This window comes from Trachypithecus francoisi, unplaced genomic scaffold, assembly GCF_009764315.1.
Source record: "Trachypithecus francoisi isolate TF-2019V2 unplaced genomic scaffold, Tfra_2.0 Lachesis_group5, whole genome shotgun sequence".
Classification (NCBI taxonomy): Eukaryota; Metazoa; Chordata; class Mammalia; order Primates; family Cercopithecidae; genus Trachypithecus; species Trachypithecus francoisi.
Window position 1 is genome coordinate 56,713,162 of NW_022681470.1, and position 23,765 is coordinate 56,736,926.

At 42.8% G+C, this 23,765-nt stretch overlaps 1 pseudogene; it reads left to right on the plus strand.

Moving 5' to 3' along the window:
* Positions 1-21,610: 21,610 nt before the first annotated feature.
* On the plus strand, positions 21,611-21,720 carry LOC117077109 (annotated as a pseudogene).
* The last annotated feature ends 2,045 nt before the right edge of the window (positions 21,721-23,765 follow it).

The following is a 23,765-nucleotide window of genomic DNA, read 5'->3' on the forward strand; positions in this document are numbered from 1 at the left end:
ACACGGTGAAACCTCGTCTCTACCAAAAAAAAAAAAAAAAAAAAAAAAAAATAGTTGGGTCTGTTGGCAGGAGCCTGTAGTCCCAGCTACTGGGGAGGCTGAGGCAGGAGAATGGCGTGAACCCGGGAGGCGGAGCTTGCAGTGAGCCGACATTGCACCACTGCACTCCAGCCTGGATGACAGAGTGAGACTCTGCCAAAAAAAAAAAAAAAAAAAAACTAAGTAACAAAGAATCATATCCATTAGTACATTTAAATTATCTTAACACTTAGTAGTACAAGGTAGCAGGTAGTATATGAGCAAGATGATGGATCTACTGTTTGTTTCTTTCTTTATGGATACCACAGAAGAAACTTCACTTAAGACTGGGTGCTGTGGTTCACGCCTGTAATCCCAGCACTTTGGGAAGCCGAGGCAGATCACTTGAGGTCAGGAGTTCAAGACCAGCCTGACCAACATGGTGAAACCCCATCTCTACCAAAAATACAAAAAATTAGCTGGACATGGTGATGGGTGCCTGTAATCCCAGCTACTCAGGAGGCTGATGCAGAAGAATTGGTTGAACCTAGGAAGTGGAGGTTGCAGTAAGCCGAGATCGCTCCACTGCACTCCAACCTGGGTGACAGAGTTAGACTAAGAAAGAAGGGAAGGGGAGGGGAGGAGATGGGAGGGGAAGGAAGGGAAAGGAAGGGAAAGGGAGGGGAAGGGGAGGGGAGGAGGGAGGGAAGGGGAGGGAAGGGGAGGGGAGGGAAGGGAAGGGAAGGGAAAGGAAGGGAAGGGAAGGGGAGAAAGAAAGAAAGAGAATAAGAGAGAGAAGAGAGGGAAGAGAGAGAGAGAAAGAAAGAAAGAAAGAGAAGAAAGAAAGAGAGAGAAGAGAGCGAGAGAGAGAAAGAAAGAAAGAAAGAGAAAGAAAGAAAGAAAAGAAAGAAAGAAGAAAGAAAGAAAGAAAGAAGAAAGAGAAAGGAAGGAAGGAAGGAAGGAAGGAAGGGAGGGAGGGAGGAGGGAGGAGGGAGGAGGGAGGGAGGGAGGGAAGGGAAGAAACTTCACATAACTGTTGGCAAGTTGGATCAATTACCAATGTAACAAACACCTAAAGCAATTATCCAGCCCCTATCCACGTTTTCTTCTGACTCACTATTTTACCTTCAGTAAACCCTCAGTGACTCTAGTCTATGAAACATTGGCAATTCTTCTAAGATCTTCAAATACAAAATTCTATTATACAGTCATCCCTGGGTATCCATGGGGGATTGGTGAAAACCACAATAGCAAAATCCTCTGATGCTCAAGTCGCTTATATGAAATGGTACAGTATTTGCATATAATCTTTACACATCCTCAGGTGCACTTTCAATCATCTCTAGGCTACTTATAATACTAAATATGATATACATGCTATGTAAATAATTGTTATGCTATATTGTTTTATTTGTATTTTTATTGTATTGCAATTTTTATTTCTTTGTTTAGTATTTTCAATCCTCAGATACAAAGGGTCAACTGTATATCAAACTATCATCTAAGCATGCAGAATGTTATAAAAGCATTTCAACTATGACATGATGTCAGAAGCTCAAACCAAATTTTACTTCAGTTTAGGTTTGATTTGGAAACATTTTGATGTTATGATTCTGTGGTCTTACAAAATACTTAAGGCTGGTTTTGGTTTGAATAGGTTGAGCAGGTTTAAAGTGAAACATTTCTTCATTGGTTTGTGGTTAGCCAATTTATTGTTTCAGAAATTAAAGTTGGTTAGCTTGGCCCAGGTTTGAGTTCCAGGTTCAATTCAGTTCAAGTTCCTGGCAAATGTATAATGAGAAAAGTTTATGATTCCAAAATTATTATGTGCTAAAGATTCCAACTTCCTCAAAAACCACAAGTCTCTCACAACCCTCTCTTATTTTTGATAGGATAATAGAGAAATGTGCCAGCAAGAGGCTGCCCACGGCACCAACCCAAAGTCAAACCGAAGACAGGCAATACCTCATCTGAGACTAAAGAAGACCCCCATGGTTTCACTTTCAGCAGATGCAGTATGATAACTGAATTACAATGTGTACCTTTCTTGGGCATCAGAAATCTCTACATTGGCCGAGCGCAGTGGCGCATGCCTGTAATCCCAGCACTTTGGGAGGCCAAGGCAGGTGGATCACCTGAAGTCAGGAGTTCAAGACCAGCCTGGCTAACATGGTAAAACTCCATCTCTACTAAAAATACAAAAAATTAGCTGGGCATGGTGGCTGGTGCCTGTAATCCCAGCTAGCTACTCAGGAGTCTGAGGCAGGAGAATCGCTTGAACCCAGGAGACAGAGGTTACAGTGAGCCAAGATCACACCATTGCACTCCAGCCTGGGCAACAAGAGCAAAACTCCATCTCAAAAGAAAAAAGAGGCTGGGCGCGGTGGCTCAAGCCTGTAATCCCAGCACTTTGGGAGGCCGAGACGGGCGGATCACGAGGTCAGGAGATCGAGACCATCCTGGCTAACACGGTGAAACCCCGTCTCTACTAAAAAATACAAAAAACTAGCCGGGCGAGGTGGCGGGCGCCTGTAGTCCCAGCTACTCGGGAGGCTGAGGCAGGAGAATGGCGGGAACCGGGAGGCGGAGCTTGCAGTGAGCTGAGATCCGGCCACTGCACTCCAGCCCCGGCGACAGAGTGAGACTCCGTCTCAAAAAAAAAAAAAAAAAAAAAAAAAAAAAAGAAAAAAGAAATCTCTACATTGACAACACTCAATCATGATGTCTGGACACAAAAGTGCATCTCTTTCATTTAGAAGATGTGTCAAGCAAGCATTTCTAAATAATTGTTTAATTTTTATAAGTAGATATATCAATGCAAACACATTCATATATATAATAATTATATATATGTATGCATTCATGAATTATTCTCAATCACTTGTATTCGGATAAGATTTCTTGTCTAGGAGAAAAATGCCTTGGGGGGCAAGGGGTACACATTTGGGAATGTTCTCCACATGTGAGCACAAACTATTGGATGTGGCATCAGGAAAATGTGACAGTAGATACTCTGCAATATCTTATTCCTGTTCATATCATAAGATAAGGTTCAGAATGAGCACATGAGGATCTGCACCAGGGGCTAGGTGCTGAGGCCTGCCTATAGATTTCACAGGTCTCGGATTCCGTAAAGCATTGGAATGGCTATGGGTGAACAGCTGAGGCCTGTTAGGCGATTTGCACTGAGAATAATTAGGTTGAACAATATCACAGACCACAGGCACCTACATATGACCAACCTAATTTTTTTTTTTTTTTTTTTTTTTTTGAGACCAAGTCTTACTCTGTTGCCCAGGCTGGAGTGCAGTGGCACGATTTCGGTGCTCACTGCACCCTCCACCTCCTGGGTTCAAGCTATTCTCCTGCCTCAGACTCCCGAGTAGCTGGGACTACAGGCGCACAGCACCATGCCCGGCTAATTTTTGTATTTTTAGTAGAGACAGGGTTTTACCATGTTGGCCAGGTTGGTCTTGAACTCCTGACCTCAAGCAATCCACCCACCTTGGTCTCCCAAAGCGCTAGGATTACAGGCATGAGCCACCATGCCCAGCCTAAAAGACAGATTTCTATTTTCATTCTGGTTTAAGAGAAAAAAAGGAATGTTCATTTTCTTCAGCGTGGTTTAATAAGAAATATATTTAGTTTTTGTGCCCAGTTTCTGGCATACAGCACCTAAAATCCTTGGCATTTGCTGAGTGATAGGAGTATGTTCTGTTATTTGTAAGGAGTCCCATTTGATCTTTCCAAAGTTTATGCTAATGTGACTTAGGATGGGGCCCCTAGATAGCCTCAGGATGGGACCAGTCACCAGAAAGATTAGTTAGTCACCAGAAAGATTAATCACCAGTGATCAGGGGGTGGAACTTTCAGTCTCACCCACTGACCTCTAAGGAAAGGTGGGGATGAAGGGAGCTGAAGATTAAACTCTCTAAAAACGCTTTAAAAATGAGATTTGGGCCAGGTGCAGTGGCTATTGCTTGTAATCCTAACACTCTGGGAGGCCAAGGAGAGAAGATCAGTTGAGGATAATAGTTCAAGACCAATCTGGACAACAAAGCAAGACCCCTGTCTCTACAAAAAAAAAAAAAAAAAATTAATTAGCTGGGTATGGTGGTGCATATCTGTAGTGCCAGCTACTTGGGAGACTGAAGTGGGAGGACCGCTTAAGTCCAGGAGTTCAAGGCCACATAGTGGTACTATGATGGTGCCACTACACTCTAGCCAGGGCAACAGAGCAAGACTCTGTCCACCCCACCCCTCAAACAAAAGGTTAAAAAAAAGAAAAGTTTTAAAAATAAAAATAAAAATGAGATTTGATGAGCTTCCATGTTGGTGAGCACATTTATGTGCTGAGAGTGTGGTGCACCCCAACTCCCAGGGAACAGAAGCTTCTGAACTTAGGATCTTTCCAAACCTTGCCCTGTTTACCTCTTTGTCTGGCTATTCATCCATATCCTTTATAACAAACTGGTAAATGTAAGTAAAGTGTTTCTCTGAGTTCTGTGAGTTGTTCAAGCAAATTATTAAACTGAAAGAAGGGCATAAGAATCCCTAGTTTATAGGCCTGGCACAGTGGCTCACGCCTGTAATCCCAGCACTTTGGGAGGCCAAGGCAGGTTTATTACCTGAGGTCCGGAGTTTGAGACCAGCCTAGCCAACATGGTGAAACTTCATCTCTACTAAAAATACAAAAATTAGCTGGGCATAGTAGCGGATGCCTGTAATCCGAGCTACTCAGGAGGCTGAGGCATGAGAACTGCTTGAACTGGGAAGCAGAGGTTGCAGTGAGCTGAGATCGAGTCACTTCACTCCAGCCTGGGTGACAGAATGAGACTCTGTCTCAAAAAAGAAAAAAAAAAAGAAAGAAAAGAAAAAAAAGAATCCCCAATTTGTAACAGGTCAGTCAGAAGCATGGAAGGCCTGGACTTGCAACTGGCATCTGAGTAGGGGGAGTCTTGTGGAACTGAGGCCATTCACTTGTGACATCTGAATCTAACTTCAGGAAGGGAGTGACAGAATTAAATTGAATTGCAGGACACCCATATGGTGTTGGAGAATTGGTTGGTGTGGGAAAAAACCCTGCACATCTGGTGTGAGGTGTTCTGTATGAGTGTAGAGAAACTGCTTTCTCAGATTTAGTATCCCTTTATGTTTCCAACCAGTTTACAGACTCTCATACCTTGAGACGAAGCACAATAAAATCAGTTGACTTTGGTTAAATGCAAATTTGCATGAGCTTGAGCAATGAGGATCACAAAAAAGCCTCCTCAATATTCCAGCCTCTGGATGGTACAGCTGAAAGAGAATTTAGAAAGCCCTTCATCTGGGATTTTCTAAATCTGGCTGGCCCTCAGAATCAGTTGCAGGGCATTATTTTTTAAAATCCATTAAATAAGAATAAGAATCTCCAGTGCTGGAACCTGGAAATGTAAACTTTAGAAAGCTCCTAAGGAAATTCCAATGAGCTTTGTACGTCACTGATCTCAACCTTCAACCTTCCATTCAAATAATGCCAGTACAGACAGCTCCACCTCTGCGATCATCATAGCTAACGTGTGTAAAGTGCCTACTGTGGACCAGACACTTTAACATACATAACATACAAACATCTAATCCTTACAACTACCCTCAAATTCACACTGAATAGACAAATTCTGACAGTCTCCTTTCTCTAAATGTTCGGCACTATTCTTACATAAGATTTATTCTCTAATATGCTCTTGATGGACATTATTAAGTTTCCATGTATTGCTTCAGAAAGTCCTGCCATCTAAGCACAGAAGACAAAGTGACTGAGTTGTATTTTTCACCTACAGCAAGTTTAGGGTACACACCACACTATTTTCAGGGTTGTGGCATGGCAAATCCCATGATGATTAAGGAAACTAACCAACTGTTGCATAATTAATGTGTTCACGAGTTACAAAGTGGTGTAAATTACCCAGTGCAAAGCATAGGGCTTGAGCACCAGGGAGTTCCAGGGACCAGGGCTTTAAGAATTCACCTTTCCCTTCCCACCTCCAACCATTTCCAGTGGGGCCAACTTATAATTTAGATTGATGGCCCCAACCAAAGTTCTAAGACACCTGGTTGTATGACTAGGTTTTCAAACACAAATTGGTTTGGCTCTCATTGAAAATATCCACAGCTACACTGAGTGGGGTGACAACGAGCCTATAGTCCCTATTACTGAGAGGCTGAGGTGGGATGATAATTTGAGCCCAAGAGTTCCAGTCTACCCTGGGCAAGATAGAAAGACCCCATCTCAAAATAAGTATATCCACAGCAAAATAAGTTTAACTTCAGGAAATTGTGTTGCTAATGTTTCTACTGCTGCTTGCTCCTGGAAATTCTAGCAATGAACACTTTGCTAATCAAAACATTTAATCAAATGTTTCAATCAAAACATTTCACTTTTAAAATGACTGGCATCCTACAGAGGAATTTACCTATTGAGCACAGTTTGTCAAAAGAATAAAATAAAATGAGTGTTCAATTAAGTTTAGCCTAAAGCTGCCTCCTCACATATTTTAAGTTCAGCCAAAGATGTCTCCATTAGCGTGAACTGTAACCTAACTAGATGTGTAAACAGACTGCAAACTACTCTTGTGCCAATCAAGTTTTGGCCAAAGGCGGCCAGCTCTTCAAACCAGACAAATGCTGAGCTGTAACCAATTCAGCTGTGTCTGTACCTCACTTCTGTTTTCTGTATGTCACTTTTCTTTTTCTGTCTGTACATCATCTTCCACCACATGGCTGTGCTGGAGCCTCTCTCAGCCTACCCTGTTCTGGGAGGCTGCCTGATCCATGACTCGCTCTTTGCTCAGTTATACTCTGTTAAACTTAATTTGTCTGAGGTTTTTCTTTTAATATAAGACAGCATCTGACATTACCCATGCCATCACTCCCACCAGCTCAGGGAGCCAGGCCTCACCTCTTTTACGTCATTTCTGAACTCCAATCAAAGCCTCCCAAAGGAATGTTTTGGCAGCCTGAAGACATAGCTAATCTTCCCTTATAAATAGCTGTTCTTCTAAATTACCAGAAAATTGAATGGATTATAACACAATAGAGCTGTAAAAGTTAGTGCCTTCATAATAAACCTCAACTATGCTTCTCTTGTGATTATTTAATCTCCTTCAGTCAATCATGTCAATTATGTTATCTACGCCAAACTGTGGATAAAACAGGAAGGATATACAGAGATTCTTCTACAAATTAAAACCTTCATGAGCTCTATTTACAGAAACATGGATATTTAGGGAACTTCGAAATCACTGGGTAGCAGCTCACATTACAGTCTTCTGAGTTCGTTCATGGCCATTATCATGGCTTGATCCTCTCTCAGCAATCATCAGAGGAAGCAGTCAGGGAGCAGTAGAAGGAGAAGTATAAAATGAAGTAGGAAATGAGTTTGACTCCAGATTCTCTACCTTGTTATCTGATAAACAGTTATTTCATCCATCTGGACTCAATTTCCTTACCCATAAAATGTGGGTGATGAGGCCTGGTGCAATGGCTCACACCTGTAATCCCAGCACTTTGGGAGGCCGAGGCAGGTGGACCACAAGGTCAGGAGTTCGAGACCAGCCTGGTCAATATGGTGAAACCCTGTCTCTACTAAAAAATAGAAAAATTGGCCAGGCGCGGTGGCTCATGCCTGTAATCCCAGCACTTTGGGAGGCCGAGACGGGTGGATCACGAGGTCAGGAGGTCGAGACCATCCTGGCTAACACGGTGAAACCCCATCTCTACTAAAAATACAAAAAATTAGCTGGGTGTGGTGGCAGGTGCCTGTAGTCCCAGCTACTCGGGAGGCTGAGGCATAAGAATGGCGTGAACCCGGGAGGCGGAGCTTGCAGTGAGCCAAGATCGTGCCACTGCACTCCAGCCTGGGGCACAGAGCGAGACTCCGTCTCAAAAAAAAAAAAAAAATACAAAAATTAGCCAGACATGATGGCACACACCTGTAGTCCCAGCTCCTTGGGTGGCTGAGGCAATAAAATCACCGGAACCCGGGAGGCAGAGGTTGCAGTGAGCCGAGATCGCACCACTGTACTCCTGCCTGAGTGACAGCACAAGACTCCATCTCAAAAAAAAAAAAAAAAAAGTCAATGATGACAGCTACTTTCATTTGCTGAAAGATTAAATGAAATGAATATGTAAAAGCATCTAGCTGAACATCTGACTTACATTTTCTTTAAAAAAAAAACTTTTATTTTAAGTTCATGGGTACATATACAGGATGTGCGGGTTTGTTTGTTACACAAGTAAGCATGCGTCATAAGGTTTTGTTGTATGAATTATTTCATCACTCAGGTATTAAGCGTAGTATCCATTAGTTATTTTTCCTGGTCCTCTCCCTCCTCCTACCTTGCACCCTCCGGTAAGCCCCTATATGTATTGTTCCCCTCAATGTGTCCGTGTGTTCTCATCATTTAGCTCCCACTTCTAAGTGATAACATGTGGTATTTGGTTTTCTGTTCATGCATTAGTTTGCTAAGGATAGTGGTCTGTTATGAAAAGGTCAAAAAATAATAGATACTGGCAAGGTTGTGGAGAAAAGGGAACATTTTTGCACTGTTAGTGGGAGCGTAAATTAGTTCAACCATTGTGGAAGACAGTGTGGCAATTCCTCAAAGACCTAGAGACAGAAATACCATTCAAGCCAGCAATCCGATTACTGAGTATACACCCAAAAGAATATAAATCATTCTATCATAAAGACACATGCAGGCTGGGCGCAGTGGCTCACACCTGTAATCCCAACACTTTGGGAGGCAGGTAGATCATGAGGTCAGGAGATCCAGAACATCCTGCCTAACCCAGTGAAACCACGTCTCTACTAAAAATACAAAAAGTTACCCAGGCGTGGTAACACATGCCTGTAGTCCCAGCTACTCGGAAGGCTGAGGCAGGAGAATCACTTGAACCAGAAGGTGGAGGTTGTAGTGAGCCGAGATTGCGCCACTGCACTCCAGTCTTAGCGACAGAGCGAGATGCCATCTCAAAAAAAAAAAAAAAAAAGTTCATTGCAGCACTATTCACAGTAACAAAGACATGGAATCAACCTAAATGCCCATCAATAATAGACTGAATAAAGAAAATGTGTATATATACACCATGGAATGCTATACAGCCATAAAAAGCAATGAGATCATGTCCTTTGCACGTGGAAGGAGCTGACTTACATTTTCTCTTCATGCAAACCCAATGGGAGTTTTTTGTCTTGACAAAGTAATTCTAAAATAGAACAAGTTTGCAGAATACGCCAGTAAAGAATTCCAAAGAAAAATAATGGAAGACTACCATGGCCCCAATTCTCTAATCCACCCTGCATTCACCTTTTCTGCAATATGATTCCACGGCATCCTCCATGAGAAAGTGAAGAATATTTCCCAGCCCCTCAGGGCTGAGGTTAGCCATGTGACTTGTTTTGACCAATGAGACATTAGAAAACTTGCTGCAAGCAAAGGCTTGACAAAATGCTTGTGCATTTACTTCCTGTTTTGCCCTCCGCACTTCACTGTGTGAACATGTCTGAGCTAGTCCACTAAAGGATAAAATAAACAGGACCCAGTCACACACATCACCCCAGCCCACAGCCAGCAGACCACCAGACATGAAAATGAGCCCAGCTAAAACTATAAAAAGTGCTCAGCTTAAATCACAACTACAGATTCATGAGCTAAACAAATGTTTGTTTTAAGCCATACTTCCTTAATGGGGTTTCCATGAGGAAAATAAGTCCTGTAAAAAAATCATTTGTGCCGGCCGGGCGCGGAGGCTCAAGCCTGTAATCCCAGCACTTTGGGAGGCCGAGACGGGTGGATCGCGAGGTCAGGAGATCGAGACCAACCTAGCTAACACGGCGAAACCCCGTCTCTACTAAAAAATACAAAAAACTAGCCGGGCGAGTTGGCGGGCGCCTGTACTCCCAGCTACTTGGGAGGCTGAGGCAGGAGAATGGCGTAAACCCGGGAGGCGGAGCTTGCAGTGAGCTGAGATCCAGCCACTGCACTGCAGCCTGGGCGACAGAGCGAGACTCCGTCTCAAAAAAGAAAAAAAAAAAAAATAGGCCGGGCGCGGTGGCTCAAGCCTGTAATCCCAGCACTTTGGGAGGCCGAGACGGGCGGATCACGAGGTCAGGAGATGGAGACCATCCTGGCTAATACGGTGAAACCCCGTCTCTACTAAAAAATACAAAAAAAAAAAAAAAACTAGCCGGGCGACGAGGCTGGCGCCTGTAGTCCCAGCTACTCGGGAGGCTGAGACAGGAGAATGGCGTGAACCCGGGAGGCTGAGCTTGCAGTGAGCTGAGAGCCGGCCACTGCACTCCAGCCTGGGGGGCAGAGCAAGACTCCGTCTCAAAAAAAAAAAAAAAAAAAAAATCATTTGTGCCTATTTTCTCAATTCTCCAAGATGGTACATAGTTAATTCGTTACATATAATCAATGCCTTACAGCATTAGATTTTTAACTATCTCCTGGAACCCTGGTAGCTATTGCATTTTGGGTGGTTGTTATGAAGCATAATTATAGCCAGAGATAACTGATGTAATCACATATTAAAATGCTTTATAAAGCCACCATTATTAAAATGCTGCATCACCAAAATGACAGATAAATGAAAGAAAACTTAAATTTAAAAATATCTGTGGCTGGATGTGGTGGCTTACACTGGGAGGCTGAAGTAGGAGGATCACTTGAGGCTCCAAGCTCAAGACCAGCCTGGGCAACATAGGAAGACCCCATCTCTACAAAAAATGAAAAAATTAGCTGGGTACAGTGGTGTCTGCCTATAGTCCATCATCTCAGGAGGCTGACATGAAGGATCACTTGAGCCCAAGAGGAAGTCAAGGCTGCAGTGAGCAGTGTTTATGCCACTTCACTCCAGCTTGGATGACAGAGCAAGCCCCTGTCTCAGCAAAAAAATATATATATATATATGTGTGTGTGTGTGTGTGTGTGTGTGTGTATACACACACACACACATTTGGTTTTAAGGAACAAAAAGTTTAATAGGCAATAAAGAAGAAAGAAAGAAGAAAACAGCTCCCCTGTACAGAGATGGGAGTATTCAGAACAATGAGAGGCCCCCCAAAAAAATTTTTTTAAACGAGGGGCATTTTAAGTCTTTGGAGGAATGATGGAGCCTTCAATGAAGTATTTTGGGACAAGTGGCTACTATGTGGAGAATGAAAGCTTCACTACCTGTCATCTTGTCCTCAAATCCATTCCACATAGTTAAAAGTTTAATGTTTTCCAAAGAAAGAGCTATATCATTAAAAATATGTAATAATTTATATTTTCTTCAAGTGACAGAGGGCTTTTGAAGCATGATACCAATAAAAGAAGCCATAATGAAATGATTGATAGATTTAACTATGTTAAATGTTTAAATATCAGTACATATTCAAGGGCAAACGAAATTTTAATTTTGGCACAACACTTTTATATTTTGCTACAAAGTTAAAAGGCAAACAAAAAATGGAATTTGGGACCAGGTGCAGTGGCTCATGCCTGTAATCCCAGCACTTTGGGAGGTCAAGGCAAGTGGATCACCTGAGGTCAGGAGTTCCAGACCAACCTGGCCAACATGGTGAAACCCCATCTCTACTAAAAGTACAAAATTAGCTGGAGGTGGTCCTAGATACTTGGGAGGCTGAGGCAGGAGAATCACTTGAACCTGGGAGGCAGAGGTTGCAGTTAGCCAAGATGGCGCCAATGCACTCCAGCCTGGACGACAGAGCAAGACTCCATCGCAAAAAAAAAAAGGGGGGAATTTGGTAATGTATGTGTGTTTGTGTGTGTGTGTGTGTGTGTGTATGTATATATGTATATATATATGTGTGTGGATATATATATATATACATAGCAAATATTTGTTGAGCTTCTGCATGCCACAACCGTGTCTCTGAAGGTAAAATAGAAAGCAAAAACAGGCCAGGAGCCGTGGCTCATGCCAGTAATCCCAGCACTTTGGGAGGCAGAGGTGAGTGGATTACTTGAGGTCAGGAGACCAGCCTGGCCAACATGGTAAAACCCCATGTCTACTAAAAATACAAAATTAGCTGGGCATGGTAGTACACTCCTGTAATCCCAGCTACTCAGGAGGCTGAGGCAGGAGAATCTCTTGAACCAAGGAGGCGGAGGTTGCAGTGAGTCAAGATCGCACCACTGCCCTCCAACCTGGGCTGCCCTCCAACCTGGGCAACACAGAGAGACTCTGTCTCAAAAAAAAAAACTGGAATATAGCAAGTGATTAAATACAGGAGAACATTCCAGTAACAGGAAAGTACATGTGCAAAAGCCCAATGGCAGGAGGGAGTTAGGTATATTTGAGGGACTGAAATAAGGCCAAAACCATAAAAGCACTGAAAACCAGTAAGATACTGGCTGAAGAGGAAAACAGGGGTCAGAAGTTGCAAGCCTGGCCAGGTACAGCGGCTCAAGCCAGTAATTCCAGCACTTTGGGAGGCCAAGGCAGGAGTATCACTTGAGTCCAAGAGTTCAAGATCAGCCTGGGCAACATGGCAAAACCCTGACACTACCAAAAATTACAAAAATTAGAGAGGCATGGGGGTGAGCGCCTATAGTCCCACCTACTCGGGAGGCTGAGGTGGGAGGATGGCTTGAGCCTGGGAGGTGGAGGCTGCAGTGAACTGAGATCACACCACCGCACTCCAGCCTCGGTAACAAAGCCACACCCTGACTCAAAATAATAATAATAATAATAAAGTCACTTAAAGGACTTTGATTTGCTGGTTAATATGATCAGATCTGAATTTTATAAAATCTTTCTGACTGACTCAAGCATCTGCAGTGAGTTACTGTGTTAGTGCAGGCAAGAGCACTAGGAATTTGGTCTAGTGTGGTGCTAGTGAAGATATTGACAAGTGAGTGGATTCAAGAAATACTGGTTTTTAAATTTTTTTTTTTTTTTTTTTGGTACAGATAGGGATCTTGCTGGCTTACTTAGGCTAGTCTTGAACACCTGGCCTCAAGCAATCTACCCACTCACAGCCTCCCAAAGTGCTGGGATTACAGTCATGAGCCACCACGTCCCCCCGTGGAGAGAGAATTTAATGATAAACACACCGGAGCTTGATGATGGATAGGATTAGGGAGTGAATGACCGGGCATGGTGGCTTACGCCTGTAATCTCAGCACTTCAGGAGGCCAAGGTGGGTGGATCACCTGAGGTCAGGAGTTCGTCACCAGTCTGGCCAACATGGTGAAACCCCATCTCTACCAAAAATACAAAACTAGCCAGGTGTAGCGGTGGCCACCTGTAATCCCAGCTACTTGGGAGGCTGAGGCAGAGGAATCACTTGAACCGAAGACGTGGAGGTTGCAGTGAGCACAAGATCGTGCCACTGCACTCTAGCTTGGGTGACAGAGTGAGACTTCATCTTAAAAAAAAAAAAAAAGGATTAGGGAGTGAAGGAGGGAAGGTAATTATCTACTGTGCCAGAATGTGAGAGTGGCTTATGAGTTTTGTCTTAAACTCAGGAGGCTGAGGTGGGAGGATCACTTGAGCCCAGGCAGGAGGCTGCAGTAAGCTGTGACTGTGCTACTCTACTACATCCTGGGCAACAGAGTGAGATTCTGTCTCAAATATAAAATATATATACTACTCTGTTTAAAATATATGAGAGATTTGTGTAATACCTAAATGAATGATGTTAGGCTTCATCGTTAGGGTTTGTTAAGAAATAAAAATTGAAAGTAAATTTAATTTAAATGTTAAAATGACATAGTGTTTGTAAAGTTCTTAGTTCAGTAGCTGACACAAATATTCATTTCCTTTCTTTTCTGCTTTATACAAGTAATACTAAAGCCTAAGGCTATTAGAAGATTATGTGGGTTGAGCAAGGCGGCTCACACCTATAATCCCAGCACTTTGGGAGGCCAAAGTGGGAGGATCACTTGAGGCCAGGAGTTTGAGACCAGCCTGGGCAACGTAAGTGAGACCCTGTCTCTAAAAAAAAAAGAAAAAGAAAAGAAATGAAAGGTTGTGTGCAATGATGTTGGGTGTTCTGCTTTATCAGTATTTGTTTTAATCAAATAAATCAAATACATTCTACTTTCAGTTACTTCCAATCTATGTCACCTCTTCCATGTTCTTTTAGCACTTATACACCTCTATTATAATAGTATGATTCAATTAATATAGAGATAATAGGCAACCAAATATTTTACAAAATACTATTCAGTAGTTTTGGTTATAATATTTTTGTAGAAAGATATTCAGGGTACAATTTAAGCATATACACACATTATGGGTGAGCAAATAGATGCATGAAGAATGTAACTTGTTTAAGCTAAAGAATACAACCAAAAGGAGTAGCAAATAAGATCTTTTCTTTCTAAAAGTTTGCCATAGCTGAAACGCAACAGGAATCAGCATGCCACTTGATATTATGAATGCATTCCATCAGGTGCCCAGGCATATGAAAATTGGGGTTCCTGCTTTATTCATAAGTTGGACATCAACTAACATTGCTTTGCAGCAAATTCCTCTACACAAGGAAATCTAAGTCCTTCCAAAATGTCCTAATAAGAAAATAAAATAAGTAGAATTAAAGCTGTACTAGGCTAGGGCATATTTATATTACTGACAACTATAGATTATTCAGTAATACCTCTCAGTGCACCAGTAAGCAGAGAGCATGGAGAGCTAATAGAAGTAATGAAGTCTTCGTAGTACATGAACTCACTGGTATTAAATCTCTTCTGAGAAATGGGATGAGCCTGCCAAGTTTGTTGGGAGGAAGGTTGAATGTGTAGGCTGTTGAAGCGAAAATAAGTAGGGCCATACGGCAATGGTGGCTGAGAGAGATAATGGGTGTTAATGTCCAGAAACTGAGTGCTTTACCTAGCCTTCAACTTTATTAGGAAGCAACAGTGACATAAAGCTCGATAGGGTTTACCGTGTTTGTACTTCTCAGCGAAATCTACAGATAAAAATCATAGTTTTATAATAATCCAAAGCTTGAGTGTATCATGTGGTTATCAATATTGAGGAGCCAATAGAGGTATAGCCACATAACATAAGCGTCATATTTTTCATGTGATGACTATTTAAGGAGAGGAAAGCCTATTGAAGCATCCCAGTTATTCAGAAACCCTGAAAGGCCATGATGATGTTGAGGTCTATAGAAAGTGCTACTTAAGCTGGGCGCGGTTGCTCACGCCTGTAATCCCAGCACTTTGGGAGGCTGTGGTGGGTGGATCACAAGGTTAGGAGTTTGAGACCAGCCTGGCCAGTACGGTGAAACTCCGCCTCCACTAAAAATACTAAAAAAAAAAAAAATCTGGGCGTGGTGGTGTGCTCCTGTAGTCCCAGCTACTTGGAAAGCTGAGGCAAAAGAACAGGTTGAACCCGGGAGGCGGAGGTTGCAGTGAGCTGAGATCACGCCACTGCACTCCAGCCTGGATGACAGAGCGAGACACCATCTCATAAAAAAAGAAAGTGCTACTCAGGTTGTGGGTCAGTCAAGGATTAAGCAGACAACACAGCATGCCAGTGCAGTCTCCTGAGGTAGTAACAGTGGGGCACATCTATCACCCCTGGGACTAAAGGGTCAAGGGAAGGGAAATGTTACTGGACTCTGGAGACAGAAAAGGTTGTGCAGAAAAGATCATGCTACAGGAACTGTAACCTTCAGAAGAGGGACAAAGTCAGCTGCAGCCACTCTGCAGGGAGGGAGAGGGAGGAGTAATGCCCCAACCTCTCTTCCCTCTGCTCTCCAGCAGGGGCCGCCTATTGACTGAACCCAACCAAAAGCCAGTGGACAGGGGAGTCCTGGGAATTGGTCTCCGGGGAACTGAGCAGGGTGGATGGAGTAGGGAGGATAAAGATCTGAAGGGGCAAATGGAAGATATCCCTACTGTCTCCCTAGTTTTGCATACGTAATTATTTTATTAATAATTCCCTATATTATTTGCTTTGTTTTCTCTCCAGGAGGAACAGTTCCAACATGAGTGGGTGAACGACATTAAACCTCAATAATCAACTTCCTTAAGCATTTCCAGGTAACATAATCTCTTGCTTCTCTACCAAAAAAAAAAAAAAAATCAAAATTCTCACTTAAATCCCCAGGAGATATTTGTTTTCCTCCTACAAAGAATGCCTGTTGTTGAGTGACGACGTTTCTTTAAAGAGAATAATTAAAGCTCTCTTTTTTTTTCCTTTTACAAATCAGGTGAGCAATGTACTCACTCTGAACAATGACAGTGTTTTGGCTGCTTGTGAACCCTGGAAATATTGATCAGTTAAAAATATTCAGACTCTTGCATCTCTTGAATTTGCTTACTGCAGCCCTTCTTCCTGGTCGGCCGGGACAGCACCAGCAATTTTGTTATCATGATAAATTACCCTCCCTGGTAGGTCACTCTTTTTTACCTAAAGTCACAATTTGCTCCTTCCGTTAGGTCATAACCTGATTTTTTTCAGGGTGACAGATTTATTGCTTGCTTTGTGCTCCAAAAAACAAATCACCAACATTGCTCAAAATACAGTCCTGTCACAATAACTTTGGATATTTCCCGATGGGAATGAGGCTCAGCATGTATATTCCAGTTTGAACATGGTAGAGTAGGTATTCCCACGTTTCTCTGGATTGAAGCTGGGAGGACAGTACTTAGGTTTAAGTCATGCTGCCAGTTTAAGGAATTGATGAGCAAGTATTAATATTTGTTGACATAGTCTCAGGGGATCTTTTCTACTTTTTAGGAAACTCAAAAAGCCAACCAAACAGCTATTCTAATCTCCAAAGCAAGCCTTTCTCATGGCTGGGATACTTTCCTTGGCCATTACGAAAGTGTAAATCCCCTGTAAATGTCCCTAAAACCTGAGAATGAAGCTGTGTGATGTCTTAGTGGTTCAGTAAGATCATGTCGCAGAGCTCTCACAGTGCAATGTGGACTAAAGTTATGAACAACAAACAATTCCAGGCCTGGTCCATAAGAAGAAACCTACACTCGGTCCTCCATGCTTCCTTCATCAACCTGCCTGCTGAGTGTGCTGCAAGTCTCCAACCCGCACCCAGTCCAACTCCTGCACCGCACACTTCCAAATGCAGTTATTCCAAAGAAAGTCCCAGCTCTGTCCACACTGGGGCCCCTAATCTCAGCTGAGTCCTTAACACAGGCCAGCATTCTAAGGTCTATTCCTAGTCAACTGGCCACTCCTTCTTTAACCTAAACTCATCCTCCTCCCCAGAGAACTAATCCTCTCCTGATCTCAGTCAACAGCATCACAATCATCAGAAAAATCCTTTAGACCCTTCCCCCTCCCTGACTCATCCACCTGAAAAGTTACGTCTCCTAAATATGCCCCAGATCCTTAAGAGTGTGGTGTGATCCTACAGTGGAATACCACTCAATGGTTTAAAAAACCACTAACAATAAATGAGTAAAAAATAGCTGCAAGTTTCATTATAGATAAGCCTCAATAACATAATATTGAATGAGAAAAGTCACAAACAAATATATATTGTATAGCCAGGAGCAGTGGCTCATGCCTGTAATCCCAGCACTTCAGGAGGCCGAAGTAGGCGGATCACTTAAGGTCAGGAGTTTGAGACCAGCCTGGCCAACATAGTGAAACCCCATCTCTACTAAAAATACAAAAATTAGACTGTTTGGTGGCAGGGGCCTGTAATCCCAGCTACTCAGGAGGCTGAGGCAGGAGAATTGCTTGAAGCTGGAAAGGGAAGTTGCAGTGAGCTGAGATCACTCTAGCCTGGGTGACAGAGCCAGACTCTGTCTCAAAAAAAAAAAAAAAAAAAAAAATGCATATAGTATGATTCTGCCTATATATAGTGTGAAAACAGGAAAAATAAAGCAGTATTTCACCTGTCATGAATGGCATTCTATGGTAGGTTGTATGACAAGGCCAAATATAGGTGGCCATTATCTATATGTTAGGGACTGAATGTTTGTGTCCCCCAAAAATTGGTATGTTGGAACCTAATTCCCAATGTGATGGTATTTGGACAAGGTGGAGCCTTTGGAAGGTGATCAGGTCATGAGGGTGGAGCCCTCATGAATGGGATTAGTGCCCTTCAAAGAAGTGGCCAGTGAGCTTACTTTCTTTCTGACAGATCATCATTCAATGAGAAGGCAGTAGTCCATAACCAACCATGCTGACATCTTGATCTGGGACTTCTAGGCTCCAGAGTGTAAGAAATAAATTTCCATTGTTTATAAGATATCCAGTTTATGGAAATTTGTTATAGCAGTTCCAAATGACTGAGAAAATACCACTTCTTCTCTATATTATTACTGTTTTCTTAAAAATAGAAACCACCTGGTTGCAGTGAGCCAAGATTGTGCCACTACACTCCAGCCTGGGAGACACAGCAAGACTCCGTCTAGGGAAAAAAAATAAGAAGAAGAAGAAATAGAACCTACCTAGATGGCAGACACTAGTATCTACACAGGTAGATGAATGGAACACAGAAAACCTGGTCAAATTCCTTTATTTGATGTCATAAAAACTAAAAACCTCTCCAAAGTTATTACTTTACATTTGAAATGAATTAAATGTAATGTTATGGTGTAGATATACATAACTCAAGTGATTGGTACTCTCAGGCTCATTCTAGAGCATGCTTTCTGCATCATCTTTGTAAGCATTTATTAAACTCCTACTGTGTGTCAGGCACTGTGCTAGATCTAATAATACAAATATAATAGAACCAAAAAACGTTCCATTTTCAGGGGATTTACTGTCCACTGGAAAGGGGACAAGGAGAGGACAACAAACATTTAAAAGTTACAAGCCCAAGAAGAAAGTGCTATACTATAATGGAGGTGCTATAATAGAGCTTCTGTGGGAAAAGAAACAAGCAAGCCAAAAAAAACACTTAATTCTTCCCAGAAGTAAATCTGGGAAGGCTTCACTGTGAGGATTAGTTTTGCTTTGTTTCTGTTTGAGGTTTCTTTTTGGTTTTTTTGTTTGTTGGTTGGTTGGTTGGTTGGTTTTTTGCAGATGCAGATGAATTCACAGGTAGGAAGAAGTGGAGGGATACTTTCTAGGAAGAGAGTGCAGAAGCATGCGAAGGAAAACCAGCATAACACATTTGGGAAATGAAAACATGAGAGAATCTGGCTAGGTGTAGTGGCTCACACCTGTAATCCCAGCATTTTGGGAGGCCGAGGCGGGCAGATTGCTTGAGGCCAGGAGTTTGAGAGTTGCCTGGGCAACGTGGCAAAACCTCATCTCTACTGAAAAAATTGGCTGGGCATGGTGGCACATGCCTGTAATCCCAGCTACTCAAGAGGCTAAGGTAGAGGATCGCTTGAACCCAGGAAGTGAAGGTTGCAGTGAGCAGCGATCCCACCACTACACTCTAGCCTGGGTGACAGAGCGAGACCCTGTGACACAAAAAAGAAAAGAAAATATAGGAGAATGAGGCCAGCCGCGGTGACTCGTACCTGTAATCCCAGCACTTTGGAAGACTGAGGCAAGCAGATGACTTGAGGCCAGGAGTTAGAGACCAGCCTGGCCAACATGGAGAATTCTTGTCTCTACTAAAAGTATAGAAATTAGCTGCACGTGGTGGCAGGTGCCCGTAATCTCAGATACTCGGGAGGCTGAAGCACAAGAATTGTTTGAACCTGGGAGGCAGAGATTGCAGTGAGCCGAGATCGCACCGCGGCACTCTAGCCTGGGTGACTGTCTCAAAAAAAAAAAAAAGAAGAAGAAAAGAAAAAAAAAAAAAAAAAAAAAAGAAAATATAGGAGAATGAAATCAGAATATGAAGGGTATAATATGACATGTCCTTTGATATTGCAGACCATTGGTCTGCTAACTACAACCGGTTTTATAAATAAAGCTTTACTAGAACACAGCCATGCCATTTGTTTACATATTGCCTATGGTGCTTTCACATGACAATGACATAGCTGAGTAGTTACAGTAAAGACCCTTGACCACAAAGCCCAGAATATTTACCATCTGGTCCTTTACAGAAAAAGTTTGCCAACCCTTGAAATAATGCAGAACAACATAATGGTTGTAAGAGAGAGTACAAAGGCATAAATCCCTGTTCGCCCTGTTTTCCCTACACTATGCCATTCATTCACGATGTCGAACATATCATACATATTTGGGCAACTTCTATCCATTAAAAAAGATTACCTCATTTCTGCAGAAAAATATGGTTTCTTCACGAGAGTTACTTGAGATTTTCAAGGATCTTTCCATTTAAGTCCTGAATGTTAAACACAAGGGTTTTTCTGTGTTTGTTTATTTAAAGTAGAGGCAGAAGTCTCCCTATGTTACCCAGGCTGATAGGCATCTGTCACCACATCCAACCCACAAGTTGGTCTTAACTACATTTATTCTTTTTGTTGTTGTTGTTGTTGTTGTTTTGTTTTGTTTTGTTTTTGAGACGGAGTCTCGCTCTGTCGCCCAGGCTGGAGTGCAGTGGCCGGATCTCAGCTCACTGCAAGCTCCGCCTCCCGGGTTTACGCCATTCTCCCGCCTCAGCCTCCCGAGTAGCTGGGACTACAGGCGCCCGCCATCTCGCCCGGCTAGTTTTTTGTAATTTTTAGTAGAGACGGGGTTTCACCGTGTTAGCCAGGATGGTCTCGATCTCCTGACCTCGTGATCCGCCCGTCTCGGCCTCCCAAAGTGCTGGGATTACAGGCTTGAGCCACCGCGCCCGGCCTTTTTTTTTTTTTGAGATAGGGTCTCTGTCACCCAGGCTGGAACTCAGTGGCCTGATTACTGCTCACTGCAGCCTCGAACTCCCCAGGCTCAGGTGATCCTTCCATCTCAGCCTCCCAAGCAGCTGGGACTAGAGGCATGTGCCACTAAGCCCACTTAATTGCAACTTTTTGTAGAGACAGGGTTTTGCCACTTTGCCCAGGGTGGTCTTAAACTCCTGGATTCAAGCAATCTGCCCACCTCAGCCTCCCAAAGTGCTGGGATTACAGTAACGAGTCACTGCGCCCTGCCTAATTATCTTCATTCTTAATCTGACTGGGGCCTCTGTGGATTCTAAATATTTGAAGTCTGTTTATTTCAAATAAATCCAACTTTGGTCTTTAGCTCAATGTCAGTTATCAGTAAATAAGAAATATTTTAAAACACAGTATTCTCTGGACATAAAAAATATCCTATTTTGCTACCCAAAGCTTATTCCAAAGTTCTTATAATAATTGTTAAAAGCCAAAAGACCAGGCTAGATGTGGTGGCTCACATCTGTAATCCCAGCACTTTGGGAAGCTGAGGCAGGAGGAATGTTTGAGTCAAAGAACAGCCTGGGCAACATAGCAAGACCCTGTCTCAACAAATAAATTTTTAAAAATTAGCCAGGTATGGTGGTGCATGACTGTAATCCCAGCTACTCAGGAGGCTGAAGTAGAAAGGGTCACTTGAGCCCAGGAGGTTGAGGCTTCAGTGAGCCATGTTCGTGCCATTGCACTCCAGCCTGGGTGACAGGGCAAGATCCTGTCTCAAAAAAATAAACAAAAACTAAAAGACCAATTGGCAGAAACAAGTATTTAAATTATCATGTATAACAATCCTTTTATAGTTCATTTCTTTTTTAAATTATTTTTTGTCTCTTTTCCTTTTGTAGTTTGTAAGTGTGTTAATTGAGTATTTACACGCATGTGTGAGCTGTCCCTCCCTCAAACCTTGTTACAATGTCGATGTATTTATTTATCGCCTCAGACAAAAATTGTCTCTTTTCCTTCTGTAGTTTGTAAGTGTGTCAGACACCTGTCTGAGGCGATAAATAAATAAATAAATTCTCAACCAGGCGAGATGGCTCACGCCTGTCATTCCAGAACTTTGGGACGCTGAGGCTGGTGGATCACCTGAGGTCAGGAGTTTAAGAGCAGCCTGCCCAGCATGGTGAAACCCCGTCTCCACTAAAAATACAAAAAACTCAGCTGGGCATAGTGGCAGGCACCTGTAATCCCAGCTACTTGGGAAGCTGAGGCAAGAGAAGTACTTGAACCCAGGAGACAGAGGTTGCAGTGAGCCAAGAGCATGCCGTTGCACTCCAGCCTGGGTGACAGAGTGAGACTCTGTCTCAAATAAAGAAAGAAATAAATAAATAATCACTTATTGTTCCAATTCAACACATAATTGAATAATACTAGCTAATATTAAATAAGTATCTGTGTGCCAAGTCCTGAGCAAAGCACTTTATGTAGCTTATTTTATGTTATCCTCACAGTAACCCTATGTGGTAGGTCTTATTAGTATTCCCATTTTTCATAGTCTGTCTGCACTAGGGCTTATGTATTCAGATCAATAAACATTTCTGGTGCACCTGTTACGTGCAAGGCACTGTCCTAGGCATTTTGGAGGCTGTAAAGATTGCAACACAAGTGATGATATCACAAGACAGTAAAGAGCTATGAGATATCACAGGAGAAATACAATTGCCTTGGTAGTCCAAGACAGGAATGACCACATCTCTAAGGGAATCCTGAAAGGCTTCACTGATCAGATGTTAATATCCTGGGGCTTTAAAACCAAGGAAGCATCTCTCCTTTCTTCTCTCTCCATGCAAACCACAGGGGCTCTGCCACTGGCCTTTACAGAGGCACCGCTACTGCAGAATGCTGCCCACACAACTCCATCTGGATTTTTGGCACATGATTATGAATCTCTATTTGCCCAAACCATCACTCTTTGTGACTCTGATTTTGTATTTCGATTCTACTTCTTGGTGGTGTTGCCTACTCATGAATTGGTTCCTGACCATGGTCCATTCCAACCTCAGCCTGTCTACATCCCCTGGAAAGAACTGATACGATTCAGCAGATCATGTCTATATAGCTCTTCAAGTTCTTTAAAGCGTCTTCCTACCTAAAGAAAGATACAAAGATTTTCAAGTGTATCATCATGTCACTGAAACCAATTATTAAAAAGTATACATAGCAAGAAATATTGGATTGTATTTGGCAGTGTTGTGAAGATGCAAGGTATTTGGGGGAAATATCTGGGGCACATAAAAACATGCCTGACTCCAACCCACTCGTATTTTTTCAATTTACATTTTGTAGATGAACTGTAATAACATGCCATCAAAAAAGAAATACTCAAGGCCGGGTGTGGTGGCTCACGTGGTAATCTCAGCACTTTGGGAGACCAAGGTGGGTGGATCATCTGAGGTCAGGAGTTCGAGACCAGCCTGGCCAACATAGTGAAACCCCGCCTCTGGAAACAATACAAAAATTAGCTAGGCAGTAGTGGCACACACCTGTAATCCCAGCCACTGAGGAGGCTGAGGCAGGAGACTCGCTTGAGCCTGGGAGGCAGAGATTGTAGCGAGCAGGATCATGCCACTGCACTCCAATCTGGGTGACAGAATGAAACCCTGTCTCAAAAAAAAAAAAAAAAAATACTTTCACAGGAATCAGCAGAATTTTCCAAGGTCCCATCCAAACCACTCTGTACATATGCATAATCTGAGTATCAGAATTCCCTTTCTTCTGTTGATCACCCTTTTGTTTTGTTGAGACAGAAACTCTGTTGCCTAAGCTGGAATGCAGTGGCATGATCTTGGCTTTCTGCAACCTCCGCCTCCTGGGTTCAAGTGATTCCGGTGCCTCAGCCTTTTGAGTAGCTGGGATTACAGGAACATGCCACTACATCCGGCTAATTTTTGTATTTTTAGTAGAGATGGGGTTTCACTATGTTGGCCAGGCTGGTCTTGAACTTCTGGGCTCAAGTGAACCTCCTGCCTCAGTCTCCCAAAGTGCTGG